Consider the following 7,079-nt stretch of genomic DNA (forward strand, 5'->3'; position numbering starts at 1 on the left):
TTATATAGGGACCCCCAGGGGGCGCGCCGGCCCTAGAGATGGGATCTCTAGGGGGGCGGCGGCCAAGGGGGGTGGAGTGCCCCCCAAGGCAAGTGGAGGCGCCCCCTCCCCTAGGGTTCCCAACCCTAGGCACAGAGGGGGGCCCAGTGGGTGCGCACCAGCCCACTAGGGGCTGGTTCCCCTCCCACTTCAGCCCATGGGGCCCTCCGCGATAGGTGGCCCCACCCGGTGGACCCCCGGGACCCTTTTGGTGGTCCCGGTACAATACCGGTGACCCCCAAAACTCTCCCGATGGCCGAAACTGCACTTCCCATATATAATTCTTTACCTCCGGACCATTCCGGAACTCCTCGTGACGTCCGGGATCTCATCCGGGACTCCGAACAACTTTCGGTTTGCTGCATACTCATATTAATACAACCCTAGTGTCACCGAACCTTAAGTGTGTAGACCCTACGGGTTCGGGAGACATGTAGACATGACCGAGACGGCTCTCTGGTCAATAACCAACAGCGGGATCTGGATACCCATGTTGGCTCCTACATACTCCTTGATGATCTCATCGGATGAACCACGATGTCGAGGATTTAAGCAACCCCATATACAATTCCCTTTGTCAATCGGTACGTTACTTGCCCGAGATTCGATCGTTGGTATCCTAATACCTCGTTCAATCTCGTTACCGGCAAGTCACTTTACTCGTATCATAATGCATGATCCCGTGACCAGACACTTGGTCACTTTGAGCTCATTATGATGATGCATTACCGAGTGGGCCCAGAGATACCTCTCCGTCATACGGAGTGACAAATCCCAGTCTCGATCCGTGTCAACCCAACAGACACTTTCGGAGATACATGTAGTGCACCTTTATAGTCACCCAATTACGTTGTGACGTTTGGTACATCCAAAGCACTCCTACGATATCTGGGAGTTACACGATCTCATGGTCTAAGGAAAAGATACTTGACATTGGAAAAGCTCTAGCAAAGCGAACTACACGATCTTGTGCTATGCTTAGGATTGAGTCTTGTCCATCACATCATTCTCCTAATGATGTGATCCCGTTATCAATGACATCTAATGTCCGTAGTCAGGAAACCATGACTATCTGTTGATCAACGAGCTAGTCAACTAGAGGTTCACTAGGGACATATTGTGGTCTATGTATTCACACGTGTATTACGATTTCCGGATAATACAATTATAGCATGAATAAAAGACAATTATCATGAACAATGAAATATAATAATAATCCTTTTATTATTGCCTCTAGGGCATATTTCCAACATTAGTACCACGACAGAGGGCCAGCTCCTCGTCGACGTCGGAGTCGGAGCGATTGCCGGAGCTCGACATCCTTGCTGGGTTGTCGGATTCGATCCAAATCTGAGAAATCAAGGGGAAGGGGGGAGAGAGGGGATGGGGCGATAGAGGAGAATGAAGTGAGCTTGGGTTTGGATTGTTTTCTTCTTTTGGACGGAGTGGGCCGATGGTGGGCCGGGTTGACGTGGCGGACGCGCCGGGCGCGACCAGGCCGCCGTGTACCCACCCTACAATTGGGTAGATATGATGGGCGTCGGACATACCAAGCGTTTGAGACCAGTTTGAGACGCCCGACTAAGCCTGTTTTATTTTGACCTGTAAGTGACCGGTCTGCCCGCCCGACATTTAAGATTGGTTTGAGGCGCGTGACGGGCCGCGTGTCAACTTATATTTTGAAGCTGAGGGGATATTTGTTTTCGCTTGTGAGGGAGATGATGTTGTGTTTTTATTTATTTATTTGTAACGTGGTGTTTCTCTGGGACTTTTACAGTATGATTATAAGTTATTTCTAATCAGCCCATACTTATTTTGTTTAATTAGAGACCACAGTGTAATTAATAGATTACCCCGGGTGTGGTATTGCTCTGTATCCGAGAGATTGAGATACACGAACAAGCACTTAGCTACAGCCATGGAGTCACCATGGTTGATCAAGAAAGATGGTGGGAAGGGCTGATGCCTTCTTACCCATCCAGATTCAAGGCATGGTATTTGTAATTTTTGTTTGTTGCACCAATTATACCGCAGGGGTTCTCTTACAGTTTTTTTATAAAAAGAAAGATATCATTCGGATTGTTGAGAGCAAAAGAAAACGATCCAAGAGCAACACGAAGGGGGAAGAGATAAGGGGGGAGAGGGGGAGAGGGAGAGATGGGCGGGGCGCACCAGTGTTGTCGGTGTTTGAAACCCAAAGAATTCTAGGCAGTTCATGGGATACACGCAATGTCCTCCTCGACATCGGTCGTGCCGGACGCCTCACACTGTCCAGCTCGATGGATAAGCCTGAACCGCTCGCCGTTGCTGCCGCCATTGTTGACCAGTGCGTAGAGCGGGAAGACATGGCGGCGTCGGAGCTACACTTCTTGCTGGTACCGCTGGTGGCGCAAGGCCACATCATCCCCATGGTGGACCTGGCGCGTCTCCTCGCCGCGCGGGGGCCGCGCGTCACCGTCGTCACCACGCCTGTCAACGGCGCGCGGAACAGGGTCACCGTCGACAGCGCCCGGAGAGCGGGCCTCGCCGTCGAGCTCGCGGAGCTCCCCTTTCCCGGACCGCAGCTGGGGCTGCCGGAGGGGCTGGAGAACCTCGACCAGCTGCTCGACGACGTCAGCAGTGCCATGTACCTCGCCTTCTTCCAGGCCATCTGGAAGATGGCGGAGCCGTTGCAGGGGTACGTCCGTGCGCTGCCGCGCCGGCCGGACTGCCTCGTCGCCGACATGTGCAACCCGTGGACGGCGGGCATTTGCACGGCGCTCGGCATCCCGAGGCTGGTGCTACACTGCCCGTCCGCCTATTTCCTCCTGGCCGTGCACAACCTGTCCACGCACGGCGTGTACGACCGCGTCCGCGACGACGAGATGGAGCCGTTCGAGGTGCCGGACTTCCCGGTGCACGCCGTCGGGAACACGGCCACGTTCCGGTGCTTCTTCCAGCACCCCGGCGTGGAGAAGGAGCAGCGCGACATTCTCGATGCCGAGGCCACCGCTGACGGCCTTCTGATCAACACGTTCCGCGGCGTTGAAGGCATCTTCGTCGACGCGTACGCGGCGGCGCTCGGCAAGAGGACGTGGGCCATCGGTCCGACGTGTGCCTCCGGCATCTTGGACACGGAAGCCGACGCCATGGCCGGCCGCGGCAACCGCGCGGACGTCGATGTCGGCCACGTCGTCTCATGGCTCGACGCCGGGCGACCGGCGTCCGTGCTGTACGTCAGCTTCGGCAGCATCGCGCAGCTGCCAGGGAAGCAGCTCGCCGAGCTTGCGCGCGGCCTCGAGGCGTCGGGGCGGCCGTTCGTCTGGGCCATCAAAAGGGCCAAGGCCGACGTCGGCGTGAAGGCGCTGCTCGACGACGAGGGGTTCGAGTCGCGCGTCGAGGACAGGGGCCTAGTCGTGCGCGGGTGGGCGCCGCAGGTGACCATCCTGTCGCACCCGGCGGTGGGCGGCTTCCTCACGCACTGCGGCTGGAACGCCACGCTGGAGGCCATCTCCCACAGCATGCCGGTGCTGACGTGGCCCTGCTTCGCCGACTAGTTCTGCAGCGAGCGGCTGCTCGTGGACGTGCTCCGCGTAGGCGTCAGGTCCGGCGTCAAGGTGCCCGCCAAGAACGTCCCCGAGGAGGCCGAGGGCGTCCAGGTGCCGAGCGGCGACGTGGAGAAGGCCATTGCCGAGCTGATGGACGGCGGGCCCGAGGGGACGTCGAGGAGGTCCAGAGCCAAGGAGGTCGCCGCGAAGGCGAGAGCGGCCATGGAGGAAGGCGGGTCGTCGTACTCCGACCTGACGGACATGATCCGCTACGTCTCGGAGCTGTCGAGAAATGGAGCCACGAGAGGGACGCAAGCTCGATGACCCTTCCTTTCGCGGCGGCAGAGCTCCGAAGCAACGACGGCGAGAAGATCCAAGCCGGTGCTGCATTGTCACTACAGTCCTCAGCTGTATAACTCATTATCGGATTGCAAAGCTAGGATTTTAGGCATTGCGAAGATATACTAGTACTAGTTGTTATGGAACTCTATCGTGCACGTGCACTTGTATAATTTGGGCAACAAATGTATAAATTGTACTTCCTCCATCCCAAAATAAGTATCTTGTGCTTAGTACAAATTTGTACTAAAGCTAGTATAAAGTTGAGACATTTATTTTGAAGGGAGTAGTATAGCATGCGAAGGATTATTTTTTGTTGGCCAGGTACATGACAGATCGATGAGCACGGAGAGAAACACAACACTCGCTTGGGTGTGTGGTTCTGTATGTACTCCCTAGTCCTTTTGTTTTTACCTCGAAACCGTAGAACAATATGTACAAAAAGAAAGCAAAGAGGCTTTCTCTTAAAGCCTAAGCAACACCAGTTTTCTCCAACGTGAGGAAAACAATGAGCACTGAAGGAGACTAGTCTAGAGGGACTGAGATCCGGTGACTTGCTGTGGGCGAGTCACCGGTGAACAGTACAGTGCCTTGCTCCCCTCTCTACACCGTCAGATCAAAAATCTATGGACAGATCTGTATGAACAACAAAACAGCAGGTGAATTCCTGTAGCGCATGCACTGTAGTCGGGTCACTGTAGCCGGATTCCTGTAGCATAATCCATGTAGCATATCCTGTAGCTCATACACTGTACCTTTCAGCTGTTCACACGAATCTGTCCATAGATTTTTGATCAGACGGTGTGGAGAGGGGAGCAAGGCACCGTACTGTTCACCTGTGACTCGCTCACGGCAAGTCACCGGATCTCAGTCCAGTCTAGAGGGCAGAGTTGATCCATTGCTCTAAGATTCCAATAATGGAGAAAGTCGCTCCAGAAATGGACTTCTCTTCCCCAGATTGATTGATGCCAACATTTTACCTGCAGAAGCTTGACCATATCAAGTGATCTTTGTTCTTTGACTCGTACATGCGTCGAGAGAGGGACATGAGAATTCCGTTGAATCTTCATGCACAAATAATAATGCAGGCAAGACACGTACATCATTGGCACAATCACTCAATTGGCTATGGATTGACAAGCAAGTAGAGTAGAACCATATGTTGCAAGATCAGCATCTCAAGCAGCCAAACGTCAGGATACCGAATGTGGCACGAAGCATCTAGGCTTAGGGCGCGTTCGGTGTCCCTCCGCTCCGCTCCGCTCCGCTCCGCTCCCAAAGCGGACGGAGCTGGAGTTATAATGCCTGGAGCGAGCTAACAGCTGCTCCGTAGATTCTAGGATTTGAAGGAGCGGTGGACTGCCGAAAGCAACCTTAATCTTTGGCTCGAACATGCCGTCCAAGAAAGTAATATGGTTGTCACAGTTACATTGAATCTTCCATACGGGAATAATGCAGGCAAGCCAAGCTGCATCACTGGCAGAATTGAACTGGCTATAAACATCGAGTGTGGCAGGCAGTCGCGGGGATTGATCTGAGCCATCCATTTCTCAATCCGACCGCCCGGACACCGCCTTTCCCACGATTCAGAACCGAAGAAGCTTCATCCACCAGATCATGACCGACGTGTCAGCATGTGCGGCTGTCATCGGGTGCTATAGTACACTATAGTTGCCATTGCATTGCAGATTGTGGTATATTCAAGGTGTCACTTCCGCTGCCACAACCAATGCTGGCCATGACCCCCGCCCGCAGTGGCGATGGCCAGGTGACATCGCAAGGGAGCTAGGCATCCCGAGGCTCGCCTTTATTGGATTTTGTGGCTTCTCGTCCCTGGTCAGGTACAACCATGAGAGGCGAATTTTTAGTAGTTAATTTTGTATTGTACGTATGTTTGCTGCCATAGTTAAGTGCTTTGCTTCATCAGTAAGGGGAAATTAGTGTAAAATGTTTCAAGAGAGAAAAGAAGATGAACATATAAAAGGCTACATTCAAAAGGAAAAAAAGCTGGTAGTACTACTCTATGTAACAAAAAGGTGTAATTTGCACTGCATAAGGAATTACACATCTACCATTCTTAAAAAGTTGCTCCCCACTACTCCCTATTCTCTCATCATGCACACTATTCACATCAACGATGTTTTTTTCTTCCAAAAAGGGGGTTTGCCCCGGCCTCTGCATCAGAATGATGCATACGACCATATTATTGATAACCAAAAAGATCCAACACAAGTCTCGAGTTCTCAAACAACAATGAAAAATGCTCACTAACAGCCTGAAAGCAAGAACAAGATAGCCACAACCGGCCGGCAAAATAAAATATAGGAAACTAAACCCCTATCCTATTACATGACCGCCATCCAAACCGGTTGAATATATCCCGTGCTGCAATCTCCCATCGGATAGATCCAGTAACCAAATGCTCCCTGGCCTCCGTCGGAGTGAGTAGCGACCACATACGGATGAGTGTAGTGGCCCTGAAAATAACCTGAAAGAAATGAATATTTGTTGTTCTGCTAAAAACCAGGTCGTTTCTGCAGTTCCAAACTGCCCATAATAAAGCACAAATTCCTACACGGATGTGTCTCGCGGTTTCTGCATCAATCCCATCTAACCACGTCCCAAATAACGTGTTGATGGAATTTGGAAAAGTAATATTAAAAGCTATGTGGACCGACCTCCACAAATGTTTTGCCAATGGGCAGTCAAGAAAGAGGTGTTTGATTGATTCATCACTATCACAAAAACTACATCGTTTAGATCCAGTCCAGTTGCGCTTCGCCAAATTGTCCTTAGCTAGAATAACTTGTTTGTGGACAAACCACACGAACACTTTGATTTTTAAAGGCACTTTGACTTTCCAAACATGTCTCAAACTAGGAAGAACACTAGTATTGATAATATCCAAATACATGGATTTAACCGAAAACTCACCACTCTTAGTTAATTTCCAGCGCAACTGATCGGGTTGTTGAGATAGGTGGACATCCATCAATCTTCTCACCAGATGGAGCCATGCTTCCCAACAGTGTCCCGCTAGCGTCCTCCTGAATTGAACATTCAGAGGATTGGACTGTAGTACTGTTGCAACGTAAGCGTCTCTTTGCTGAACAATATTATAGAGAGAAGGATATTGGATCGTCAGGGGCGTCTCCCCTAGCCATGTATCCTCCC

The 7,079-nt window shown here is 51.7% G+C and overlaps 1 pseudogene; it reads left to right on the forward strand.

The window, feature by feature from the left end:
• The first annotated feature begins 2,151 nt into the window (after nt 1-2,151).
• On the forward strand, nt 2,152-4,124 carry LOC123069068 (UDP-glycosyltransferase 73C5-like; annotated as a pseudogene).
• Nucleotides 4,125-7,079: the final 2,955 nt, after the last annotated feature.

The sequence above is a fragment of the Triticum aestivum genome, chromosome 3B (genome assembly GCF_018294505.1).
Source record: "Triticum aestivum cultivar Chinese Spring chromosome 3B, IWGSC CS RefSeq v2.1, whole genome shotgun sequence".
NCBI lineage: Eukaryota > Viridiplantae > Streptophyta > Magnoliopsida > Poales > Poaceae > Triticum > Triticum aestivum.